The following is a 13,291-nucleotide window of genomic DNA, read 5'->3' as shown; positions in this document are numbered from 1 at the left end:
TTTCCTTTCTGAACTACAGCAAGGCCCACCTTAAAAAGGGAAGAGTAACTCTGGCAGTAACTTTTGCAGCGTGAAGATGGAGGATTACATAATCCCTGATGAGGTGGGGTTTTTGTGTGCTATTGCACTGCTCGTATGAGTGACTGAGTGAGAGAGACATTTGATTCCACAGCCCCACCTGAACACAATCATCCTTCTCAGCACTGCACCTGCCTGGTGTTAGCGCAGGAGGGCAACTTTGCCCAGAAGCAGGAGTTTGGGCTTGCAGGTCTTCTTTTAATCAAGGACCTTGAAGGTAGATCTTGCTGCCTTCTATGACATGAGATGAGATGCAGATATATTTGTCTCTGTACCATTACAGGAGCTATGGTGAATCCCTTTTGGTGCTCTGGAAGCTGTGAGTGGTACACTCCCTAATGTGGTGCACACAGACCTTGTTAGCAAGAATGGCTCATGCTGGGTAGCCCTGCCTTGTCTGCTAATAGCAACAGTAATGGGGAACATGAGAGTCATTTTTCATAATTATGTGAGTGGAAAAAAAAAAGAATCACTTAGCTACAGGGTTGCAATCTGAGCATGCTTTCCCACTACCTCACAAAATAAAAATCTCACCGTAAACCTGCTGCTAAAGCCTTAAGTTAGATGTTAGCCGGGGCTGGCTGCTGCCCTGGAGCTGATTGACTCTCCTCTGCTCCCCCATATCCTCTCAGCCACATCTGCACCCCAAGATGTTGGGCAGTGCTCTGAGACATGGCACATTTCTGAGTTTAGAAGAACAACATCAACTCAAGGCATAAGCCTTTTGTGAGGGTATTCATTTGTGGTTTGCCCCAAGCTCCACCACCTCCGCCACCCTAATCACCATGATGGTAGGTCTGGCAATGGCATTTTCCTGCCTTGCAGTAGGTTTTCTTCTCAGCCTACTGCTGAGGCCAAAAGGGAGATAGATAGTGAAAGCTACCATGAAAAACTGCCTTAAAAAATAAAAAATCTGGAAAACTGTGAATTTGTGTTCTTCCTTTTCTTCATATAAACAGAGACAGAAACTGCCAGCAAACATTGTGGGCACAATGGTGGTCAGAAGCATCCCATGCTTCTTCAAAAAACTCCCAGAGTGGCTCAGCAATGCTGCATCTTCATTTTGGTTTGGATTTTTTTTGATTTTTTTTTTTTTTTTGTGAGTGTTCTAGGTTTGTTTGTTTGTGGTTTTTTTGATTTTGTTCCAGGCCTATTTTAAGCCCCACTAGGTCTTTTGGGATCCTGCAAACTCCTCTGTCAGCACAGGTGGTGCACGAGGCATTGCGGGGGGAGTGAGGGGGAAAGAAAAAAAGTGAAATCTGGCCATCCCACTGCTGGCAAACCCTCCATATTGTGCTGCTGTGGCATCAGGTAGGATAAATGCTAGAAGTCATGTGGCAGTTCACCCCATTTGAAACAGCTGTAGTGACTTCCAGTCATGAAAAATTAAATATTTGTGGATAGAGATGAGTTATCTAAATAGTTTTCATTTGAACTGCATTATCTCTCCACCTCCCCCCTGAAATATGTGAGCCTTTGTGCTTTTTGACTTGTGGCAGCATATGTTTTGGAAGCACATCAGAGTGCTGAGGGCAGTTTGCAATGTTCCCAGCAAGGCTGGAACTTCAGCGTTTTAAAAATTAATTATAAATACTTGCTGATTGAGGTAAACACACAAGATGTCAGCAATTGCCAGCAACTATCTCTTGCACGTCAGGCACTTATAAGGGCAAGTGTGTTATAAATTGGTCTCCTAAAATCTCTTATTTTCATCCTTTGTCCTTTGCATGACTCTTCAAAGGAAGTGAGCTCCATTGAGCAGGATTTGGCCTCCTGGGCAGCCTCGATTCCTCTTTGAGTATTATACAGAGAGGCAGAGGACTCAAACAGGGCAAAGATAGCAGCAGGCTATTAGACACGTGCTTGTTCTTCTCTGACCCAAGGAATATATAGCTGTAACTCTTAATTGCCATTTTTTCCCTTTTTTTTTTAGTTAAAAAGCCCTGAACCAAAGTAAGACGGTGTATGCATCTCCCTCAAGTATCCAGCAGAAATTGTGAATATTTTCCTTTTCAGGTAGTTCACTGAACTACTTGAAGTGTGCTTTTTTCCCTGGTCCTTCAGAGAGGAAAAATCATTTATCACAGATCCAAAAAGTGTCCGTGTTTCATTTGCCCCCGGGGACAGATGGAGCTATATGCCTTACCTGCGGTGCAGTGTTTGTCATGCATGAGGGCCACATTCCCTCACACCTTGGGAGAGGCCACCCAGGAAAACAAGGACAGGCATGGGGGTCCCCTCACGAGCGTTGTGTGGCCACCTCGCCTGGCAGACAGGACACAGCCCAACCACTGCCCTGGTGAGGGGGGCAATGCCAGCATTTTGTGACAATTTTATCCAGTTGCTAAGCAGCTGGGTCCCAGGGACACAAATAAAGTGAAAACAGAATGTCCCGAGGGAAAGCAGCCGCGTTGCTCTGCGAGGGCACTCCAGCTCCAGCCCCATGGCTTCCTCTGCCCTCCTCGCCCAGATGCCCACAGTTTTGTGGGGCTGGGCCAGGGCTGAGTGAGGGAGATGGCAACTGCAAGGCTTTGGGAAGGACCTCTGGCAGCCAGGGTCCAGGCTGAGCTGGCTTCTCTTCGTGAAGGGTGGGAGCCCACACCTGCCTGCAGAAGGCTGAGGGCACACACCTGGCTCTTCCAGCCCCCCAGCTCCAGCTACGTCTGTGCAGGGCACTGAGCACTGCTGGGGCCAGAGGGAAAATCTGTGTCCAACTCTTCAGACCAGCACTCAGGGCACCCACTGCTGGGATGCAGCTACTGTGCCCCTAGACTGTTAAGTGTTTTATGGCAAGCATTCTCCTTGTCTGACTAGCAGCACCTGCAAATCATACTTTTCAATGCTTGCATACTCTCTCCACCCCTGATCTCTCAGAGAACTGTTGATGCCTTGGGAAGGCTGACCTGGAACAGAGACTGGACAGAGCTAAGAGAATAAAGTAGGTATTTATTAAAAGGCCTTTAAGGACACACCTTGGGCAGTACAAGAGCCTGGCCAGGGCTACACCCAAGGTGGACCCAAAATGGTCACAAAATGGACAACAGGTCATGAGGTCTCACACTTTTATAAGTTTCGGTCCATTTACATATTGGAGTTAGTTCCCAATTACAGCTTCAGATTATGAAGTGTCATCCTTCTTCTCACTTCAGTCCACCGTTGTTTATGCTTTTGGGCCTGAAAACTTGTAGCATTTGTCCTTGATTTCCATCTGGGAAAGGATTTGTTTTGTCTACCTACTCTGTGAAGAGAGCTTACTAACACTTAATTTAAGGCTCAAAACTATACCCCTAGGCAGCACAGAATCTGAAAAAAACATGAAAGCAAAAACTTAAGACATCACTGCCCTGTTTCACTGCAAAGCAGAGTAGCTCTGGCACAGGGAGCTGGGAAGATCCCAACCACCACACTATGGTGTCTCATGTCCCAGTGATTAGAGCTGAAAGAGATCTGAGTTCAAAACCCTTGAGTAATTCAAATAGCATTTACCTCTCTCCAGTCTTCTCTGGTTGTTAGACACTCAGCCTTTCTGCATTGGTTTAACACCCGAATTAAAGGCTGTCATTCCTTCAGGAAATAATCTGTGGGATCTTATTTCTCAAAGAATTTGTGGAGTCTCCCTCACTGGAGATGTTTAAGAACTGCCTGGACACAATCCTGTGCCATGTGCTCTGGCATGACCCTGCTTGAGGAGGGAGGCTGGACCAGATGATCCCCTCTGGCCTCTTCCAACCTGAGCCATTCTCTGATATATCAGCAGGGCATTTTAGGACACAATACCATGCAGCAGAACCGTTTATTGTACAAAGGGGACCCGACACAAGTCTTCAGGGATGCAATCACAGCCCCCTTGGTCATCCAGAAGCAGGCTGTCAGCATGGGCATCTCAGCATCTGCTCCAGCTTGAAAGCAGATTATCTGGTGCCAGAGAAAATGGATTTATCGTGACTGATCCCATTCATTTCCTAGAGGACATGCCAAGTGACTGAAATAGAAATGGGGTCAGCAATTAATAGGGTAGTTCTCAGTCACTGTCACCATATGTTGATATGATGATGGCTGGTTTATCTATTTACCTGATAAATAGCTTACCGAAAGTTCTATCAGAACACGGGTCAAGGAGAGTGGAGACAAAACTCAACAACACTGACATCCTCATAGATTTCTTCTCCAGCATTGGAACTTGCATAAATATTTCTCCCATTTCAGGGAGGGTTTCTTCATGTCCCTGGGGAAAGCGGAGTGGATGAGTCAAAATCAGCTGCAGTGTCAGGTTAGCTTTCTGCCCTACCAGGTTCAGCTGGAGACTGTCTGACTTTATTCCTTACAGAGACATCATATATGATGTATTTTCTTGAACTGGGATAGGAAAACTTTTGAGCACAAGGAATAGAGACTGAGAAGTGTCCTAATAAATGTGCCATGTCACAATGGCAGCAGGCCAAGCTGTGGGTTACATTTTTGGAGCCAGGAGCTCTGAGACATCTTTAGTCCTGCCATGACAAAGACTGTTTCAGTTTCTGATCCTTGTAATAAGTCCAGCTTTCTCTGCACCTCGTGGATAATACCTCTCCAACAGAACCCACAGCACTCTTTTAGAGAGTTGTTATTCCTTCCTGAGGCAGGAAATTTCAAGCTTGTCAAAGCACTTTTCTGAGCCAACAAGAGCTACAGTAGAAAAATTTTGGCCAAAAACAGGTTCACAGCTGGCTGGAAGGCTGAAAAAGAGTCACTGTGCAGTTTGCACAACCCCTGGGGAAAAGATATGTAACTCAGTGTGAGGAAAAGAAAATGAGCTCTGGGCTGAGTGTGGGATGGTGAATCTGCAAGGAGCTAGAGAGCGATGGCTCCCTCAGCAGCTCACACTGCAGCCTGCAAACATTTCATGGTGAGTCTGGCTTAACTGGGTGGCATTACAGCTTGCCTGGCCCACCAGGGAATGAATGTGTTGCTCCCTTCTTCCAGCATGATGAAAGAGTGGAAGACATAAACAGCCACAATTATCATGGGTTTAAGTCTTGGGAACCAGAAGCAAAGGCTCCATCACCACCCCAAAAGTTCTGAGGAGAAGAGAGACCCATGTGTTGGGGGGCTGACTCATAGAGCTCACTGATGTTGAGGAATGATGTATGGGGCAAATCCCTGGTGAAGAAGGCTGCCTGTATGCAGTTTTTTGGTGATGGGACAGTTTTCTTCATCATTTCAGCCCATAGAGACCTCCTGTAAAAGCATTCAATCTGATTAATCAAACACCTTTGGATGGCACTGGAAAGAAACTTTCCCAGCTGTCTATACAGATTTTGCATTTAAACTGCCCTCATGCTCTTCAAGGCATATCCTTGAGGACAGCCACCTAACTTTTGCATTTCCTATAAACAGATGCCTGTTTTCCCCCACCGTGCCAAAGCCCATTTGTAGAGCTGCATGCACAGAGCAGCTTTGCTGCTGGGATGCAGCCACGCAGCGCCCCAGACACCGTGATGAGGATGGTGTGAGGGGCTAGGCAGGCAGCAGCTGGAGCCCACTGCTGTGGCTGTGTGCAGGGATGTTCCCACAACACCCAAAGCACGAGGACAATAAGCCTGCAGAAGGCAAATACAGCCCTGTCCTTATGTCCCTCCATAGACCACAGCAAATTTCTCCATTACCACACCAAACCTGGGACCTGGGATGGCCCAAGAGACACCAGACATGGTTCCTTTGCCCTGCTTATGGCAGAAAGACATGACCCATGATTTGGGCCAACTGAAAAGATGCTCTTTGCCTCATGTGGGGTGGAAATCATTCCACTGCTGCTCAGGATTTCAGTCTGGATTACAAAGGCGCCTTCCTTGCTGGCAGCCTTTGCAGTTGCACTGTCAGTGCCATAGAATTTAATTTCCTCCAGAAGCCTCTGAGAAAGTAAAAATTGTCAGATTTTTACTGGAAGTTTCAGCTTCCGTGATTACCGAGAGTGTCTATAAAATGGCATTACAAGAAGTCTTAAAGCTTCAGAAAACTGAATACAAATAAAGATCAATCCAAATTTATTATTTTTTGAAGTCTAAACCCTGTTGATAATTTCAGTGGCCCTAACTCATGGTTTGTATATGTCTTGATGTGTTGCTACCACTCCTGACATGAAATAACCCTACACTGGCTTTGTTTACAGGCAAGGATTTCCTTCCCTAACAAATGATTGAAAGTGTTCCATCAGTTAACTCTCCAGAGTCATTAATTTAGTAGTTTCCTGATCGTTAACAACCAGTTCTTGAAAAGCATTAACATCAAACTACCCCAAGAGTGGAAAGTTCTGGTTTAGACCTATGAAGACCTAACATCAGCTTTCTAATTCTGCATTGTTTGAGCAGTATTCCTTTTCTCTCCATAGTCTCTTTGCTCTCGGGCATCGCTCAGTTGGGGAGATAGGGAAGGGAGATATGGAAATCTATTGTTCCAGAAGCATAATAATATGTATGTTAAGGTGGGCTTATATAATTTTTATAAAATATGCAATATGAATGATGACTTTCATAGAGAAATATACATGTGTTTTAGGTACACGTAGCACAGCTTGTATACAGGGCTTCAGTCACAACTGCCAGTAGTGAGGCAGTTGGTCCCCTGAATGTGCCGACAGCCAACTTTTGGTTCACCACGCATGGATTATCCAAGAAAATTGCATGTAATCATGGACTCACCTCTGTCCCAAGGGCAAAATTCTGTTTCTCCAGTAACTCATTCACGTGGAAGGTGAAAAATCTCCCTTGGGTTTCATGGACCTCTGAAGGGAAAGACATCAGAATGTGCATGTGTATTCATATGGGTACCAGGCTGTGGTGCTGTAAGGAAGAGCTCCCCGGGGCCAGTGCAACAAACCTTGTCGTGACAAAGGCCTATCAATCAATCAATCTTGCACCACTTGTTTTGCCTCTAACAAGGAGCCAGACTTCAAAACTCTAAATATTGTCCAAGTGGGAGGGTCAAGCAAGCAACAGAATGCAGAACTCACTGTAAAATGCCTTTTCTTTCCCAGTTTGCTGTTTCAACCCTTTGCTGTGTAGGTTGTTGAAGCCTCTACAATGTGATTGGTGTCCCTGAAACAAGGCACCAGCTGTCCCTGGTGTCCAACCACAGACCCAAAGGATGTTCTGCACCCTGCAGGTATTTTCTCCTTATTTCCGTGCTTCCAGCTTTCACCCTGCACTTACGTTGCACACACAGATTTCTTCTCAGTCAAGTTTGCAGGAGAAAACAAAACAAAAACATCCCTGGCATTTTTGCCTCTTCTTCACGTCTCACTTATTTCACAGTCCCTACAAGTCTCAGAAGCCCTGGGTAACTCCTGAAAGCAGAGACCTTCAGCTCCAGTCAAAATTATGTTTAACACTCAGCACTTGGCCTTTCCCATCTGAAAGCCAGCTTTAGGCCGAGCAGCATTGACTTAAGTGATTTATCAAGGTATGTGGCACCTCAAGAGAGCTTTCAGGGCTCCAGAGGCTAAAGTTAGATGTGGCAGTTCCATCCTGGCATTGGCAGCACACCATGCCCTCCTCTGCTCCAGCTGGCCCTGCTGGGGTACAGTGCTCCACAGTGGGGTGACTACCAGAGCCCAGCAGTGTCCCCCTGCCCCAAGGGCAGCTACTCTTCAGGTCGCTGTGTAAGCTGTAAAACCAGACTGCAGTGGGACATCCTTAGTGGAGAAACCTTGTTACTGCCTCTGGGCGAAGGGCAGGATGTGCAGCTGTGTTTGCAAAGCAGGTTAAAAATAAACAAAAAGCTATGGATCCGTGAGTAGAAAGTGCATCCAGCAGCAGCTCCAAAGCTGGCCCCAAATGTGCACTGTGGCAGGCATTGTGGAGGTGCTGCCTCTCTTTCTGTCAGTGTGAGCACCGGTGAAATGCAGGGTCTGCCTTCCCCTGGAGGCATGGTAAGCCCTAGTTTTCCAAGCAGGAAAATATTTCCATGCAGCAACTGCCTGCCAGAAGCAGCACGCAGAGATGTGAGGGTGAGCGCCCTTGCTGAGGATTGGGAACTCTCTGAGAACGGGCCACCAACTACACACAGCTGGGGTGTTCCAGGTAGTGTCCCACTTTGTGTGCATGTCCTGAAATATCCATGAGCTATAGAAAGCTTTTTCTCAGCACATTTGGCAGCCTGTCTTGTTTGTAAGTGTATTTTGAATTTAAGTTTCTCCATAAACTCTACTGCTTCAACAAAGACTTGCCTTTATTGCATACCAGTGGGTGCCACCTCTGCAGGACACCTCAGTGTGGGAAATGATTTGGGGCTGCTGGTGGTAGACTGGCCAGCCACAATTTCATTCCACAGCAGCATTCCTGTGCAGCTCCCAGCATGGAGTCTATCACAGTGTGGGGACATTCACTCCACCAGCAGCCTGTGTCTCAGCTGGCATCCAGAAAGGCATCTTTGCCACCATCTCAAGTGACTTGCAAAGGTCTATTTCTTGTCCTTCCCACCATGAGGCTGCTTCCAGGTGACTTCAGGTGATGTTTTTGCAGCTTTTCAGGAGCTTAAAATGATGCTTTGACCTGTGTCCTGGCATTCAGCCAGAGCTGATGCCAGGATCAGAGCCTGCTGCTTTCACTGGAAGTCTCTGAACAGGAGTCTTGATGTATTTTGCACTGTCAAGAGAATATCCAAAGGATTTCAGCGCAGGAAAGTTCTTTGGAATAACTTCAACACTGGAAAAAATGATGTCCTGTAATAACAAAATTAGCATCTTCATTCATTGGGCTACACCTCAGGCAGTCAGCTGAGGCAGGGGTGTTCTCTCTGGCTCTTCACAGAGTAGAACTGTGGGCTGTGACTAATTTGGAAGGAGAGCACTGCCATCCATCACTGGTGTCACTGAGGCTGAGACAGGCCAGGAGGGCCATGAGCACCTCCTCTTCACCATGGTTATTAGCAACTCCTCTGGCCAGGAGGTTTTCTTATTCTATTTCTATTTTCATTTTCTATTTCATATGTAAAAGCCCAATTCATGGGCCTCCATGGCCTTCATCTCACCGGTCCTCAAAAGATGACAACAAATGTCAGTGTTACTGTCCTTGGATATGTTTTACACACACACATGACCAGCATCTCTGCAGGACAGCCTGTAAGAGCAACTCTAGGTGAAATGAGGGATCTGAGGTCACTCCAAGTTTGCAGGCAAAGGCTTTTGTGGACGTGTCCTGCAGCAATGCCTCCATCTCTGCAGCTTGGCTTCCATCCCAGGCCATCCCTTCGGCACTGGAGCAAGAAGAGGCACTTTGGGGTGGAGGCCCACCACTACTGCCAAAAGGGACAGCAAAGAGCTGGGCTGTGCCACAGTCTGCTCTGGAAACAACACGACAGATGGAGCTGACTCTGATCCTTGGAGTTTTGCTGAGAGCAGAACCGCTGGCAGATTTTCAGCATTTCAGTTGCTGTTACAAAGAGTGAGCATTTCTCAGCCCCAGTTTCTTGAGTTTAAAAAATATGTATATCCTTGTTTGTATCCTGTTGACACTCAGTGTCCTTCAGGATTGTGAATGTCCCTTCCCTACAACCACCACTGTTTTTGAGTCGTGCTGTCTCCTGCAATGACCTGGGCATGGAAAAAGAACACATGCTGTACATAAATGGATCAGCTGTTTGCGAGAGGCTGTGAACTGACCACATTTTGTAGGTAGTTGGTTGCAAGTGCTGAGGTTGTTAAACTCAAAAGGTAGAGTTAAACTCATTTTAAACGTGGCAAGAGTAACTTGAAGCCTATGAATTTTTAAACAGCTGAGCTCTGGATCAATTAAAAATCTTTCAGTGCACCTCTCCAGTAACAACTTGTTTATGTGCCATGTGCTTTCCCTCTCTCTGTAACTGGGTTATAATCAGCCTCTTTACAAAGAGGTGGTGCATGCACTTGTATGGCTTGCCTCCTCTTTTTGGGCCAGTCTGACAGCTGGCATTTAGTCCTCTCAGGAGGGTCACTGCCTCACCAAGCTGGGTTTGGAGTCTCTAAGCCCTGAACAGCTGCAAGAGCAGAGAAGAGACTGAGCCATGTCAACTGTGTGCCAGAAGGATGCTGGAGCTGTTGGTCCTGCTTTAAACTTAAACTGTGAAGAACCTCAGCCCTATCTTGAGGCAGTGGGAAGGTCCAAAATGTTGGATTTCCCCCTTTCATGGGGCAGGAACCTGTTTTGCTCCCCCACCGGTTGCAGTGCCTGACCTTTGTCTCTCCAGGGTGAGTGAGGATGTGGGGTGTGTGCTCTGCGCTGCTCTGGAAGCTGAGATTCCACAGGTGCTGGCAACCAACTCCCACAGACCTGTGGGAGCCCCTGGCAAATGGAATTTCCCTGGAGCCCATATGTTTCAGCTGGGTGTTGGTCAGGTTGGGTTGAGCAGCAGCTCCAGTCTCCCTGTGATGGACACACAGGGAGGCTGCTGCGGAAACACTGCGTGCAATGTATTCCACAAAAACAGCTTCTTCATTAGAAGTTTAACGATTTCTTCTCCAAGTATTTCTACTGCCTGGCCAAAATAAAAGTGTCTAAAATTAGCTTCCCCAGATGGAGACATTTTTGTCATGTTTGGTGCATTCCTACCCAAACACTGAAAGCCAGCTGTTTGGGCTGGGTTACAGGGAGCAATCTGTTTGTAACTATACCGATCTGGCATTTCTAGCCCTGGAATTAATAGCTTTTTTATCTTTCTACATCCTAGGTTCATTTTTTTCCATGCTAAGAGAGTGCCAGAAGAAGTATTATAAATGCTATATAATTAAAACCAGAAGTGCCTCACAGTGAACTTAACTGTAAATGCTAATGGCATTTCTAGCAAAAGTTATACCCTGGGGGAGTCATTGCAAATTAACTAAGAAGAACTCAGAGATGTTGCTTCTATGGATTTTAACTGAATCTGTACAGTTAAAAGGAGTCAGGAGTTGGATTTTTTCATGTCAGTTGAAATCCTCTGTAACTGGGGTTGCTGACTGCTGCATAAAACCTCTGAGACCAGATTCAGAAGCCACCCTTGATTCTGTTTTGTATCATCATGTAACTTCCCTTACCAGGACATTACCATTACAATCCAGTTTTTCCATCTGCTCTTTGGCTCTACACTGGTGAAAGTCATTTGGCTTTGGGGAATGGTGTGGGAGTGAGAAAAGAGCTGGGCTCTGCTGTGGGGAAAGTGTAGGGGTGAGGCTGGTGACCTGGTGGTGGGGCTGATGCCAGCAGAGGGACTGAAGGCTGGCTCTGTACATCTCAGGGCTCTGCACCATTCAGGACAAAAAAAAAAAAAAAATAAAAAATAAAATTGATACAGTTGATAGAGACAAAAATAACATATTTAAAGAATGCCCACAAAAATCCAGCGGTGTCTCAATGGCCTTGCTTTGCAAATACTTCTGTGCCTGATTTTCCAAGCATGTGTGAGAAGCTTGTCCAGGGTTTTTTAAACTGAGTGTTTTAGGAGACTTTGCTGTAACTGGTGAAGCCTTCCAAGGCTTCACCTCTCCACTGAGGTTCTTGCTGCCAGGGTGGGGGCTGTGGCAGGAAGGCAGAAAACTGGAGAGTGAATTTCAGGTCAAGATGAAAGATTTTTCTGTGCTGAGGGTCATGAGGACCGATGGGCTGCAGGTGGGCTCTGGTGCCTGGCTTATGAGCTACTGGTGGCTAAATGTCTCAAAGGGAAAGTGTCCCATCCTGGCACGGTGCCCTTTGCTAAGCTACAACAATCCCTGCTGCTGGGGAGCAAGCCTGAGGGGGAAAGTTTCCTCTAAAAGGGCAAGCCCAGTGCTGGAAGCAGGCTGGACAAGCTTGTCAGCTAGTGCCCACCTTGCCAACCCCTGGTTCTTGCTCCATCTATCAACAACAACCCAGCCCTTGAGCCCTGGAGAGCCCTGACAGTCCAAAAGGGACAGCTGTCTGCCAGGAGTGACCCAGACCAGTGACGGGGCAGGGAAAGGTCTCCATCACTGGCTGTAGGCCTGAGGGACCTGGCACCAGGCTTTGGCATGATCCTGCCATGCTGGGAAGGGGAGGAACAGATGTCATTCCTGGCAGAGAGGTGCTGGACACATCAGTGACAAGGAACTGCATGTGGCTGAAGGGGAGAAGTAGGTTCAAAGTCATAAGCAAGATTTGTTCCTAGCCAGGGCTGGTTTTGAACCAGCTGGTGAAAAGAACATCCAGGAGGGTACTTTGATTTTTACTAAGCTTGCTACTAGTCATCAGTGTTCCTGAAATGTTAGTTGTGAAACCTCAGTGATGAGAAAGGGACTGGGACTTTCGTGGGATTTACACAATCAGATGATTTGATGCCAAAGTTAGCTGGTTGGTTCAAAGCTTGGGTCAAGGCTAGTGGAAGAGATATGGTACAACTTGCCCTAAGATTGAGCATTCAGATTTATAAAATCTGGTATTCTTTTTTTCCCTTTCTCACCTCCTTTAAGTGGTTTCTGAAGGAAAAGCAGTTAAGATCTGCATGGAATTTAAAATGCCAGGTGTGCTCCAGTGAAACCAGGTCCCTGATGCCTTGCTATGTTACTAAAATATCTTGCAACTTTACATTTTCTCCCTAATATGGCACTGCATGGCTCTAAGTGACTGCTAAATCGTTCTCTTGGTGAGATGGGAGCCAGAGAGGATGAAACAGAGGACAAGCAAGAAGCAGCACTCCGGAGTTTGCAGGATGGTGGGCCAAGAAACTCTCATCTATTGGTATTTTTGCAGTGACTTTGGGCAGACTCAAGTTTCTGGAGCCAGCACAGTGTGTCTCAGGCTGCAGGCTGTGGATGTGCTGGGGGCTTAGAGGCAGTGGCACAGCCCCAGGCAGCAGCCCCCAGCACCTCAACCCCTGCAGCCACTGCTGCCTGCACTGCACCAGGCCTGCCAGCCTGGTGGGAGCTCAAAGGTGCCCTCCTACGTGCTCTGAATCACTGCCATCATCTCCGTTTCTCCAGCATGGAGAAGTTATGAAAAAAAGCTTTAATTGCTGGCCACAAACATTTGCAGTATTCTTGCCTTGGAGCAACTGAGCTGCAGCCAAATGGGTGGAACCCAAAGGGATCTGTACAACACTCAGGCCAGAGCAGAGTTTCTTGAGTATAAGCTTATAGGCACACATCAGAAGTTTCTTTCTTGGCAAATGTAAGGTCTGAAAAATGTGTCAAGGAGAGCAGGATGTTCAGTTAGAACTTTAATAACAAACAGCTGTAATAAAGCCTGGGCTTCTTACAAGTCAAAATAAATTC

The sequence above is a fragment of the Chamaea fasciata genome, unplaced genomic scaffold, assembly GCF_029207755.1.
Source record: "Chamaea fasciata isolate MVZ Bird 193981 ecotype frontalis unplaced genomic scaffold, bChaFas1.0.hap1 SCAF_3, whole genome shotgun sequence".
In the NCBI taxonomy this organism is placed as follows: Eukaryota; Metazoa; Chordata; class Aves; order Passeriformes; family Sylviidae; genus Chamaea; species Chamaea fasciata.
Note: the sequence above shows the minus strand (reverse complement) of the source record.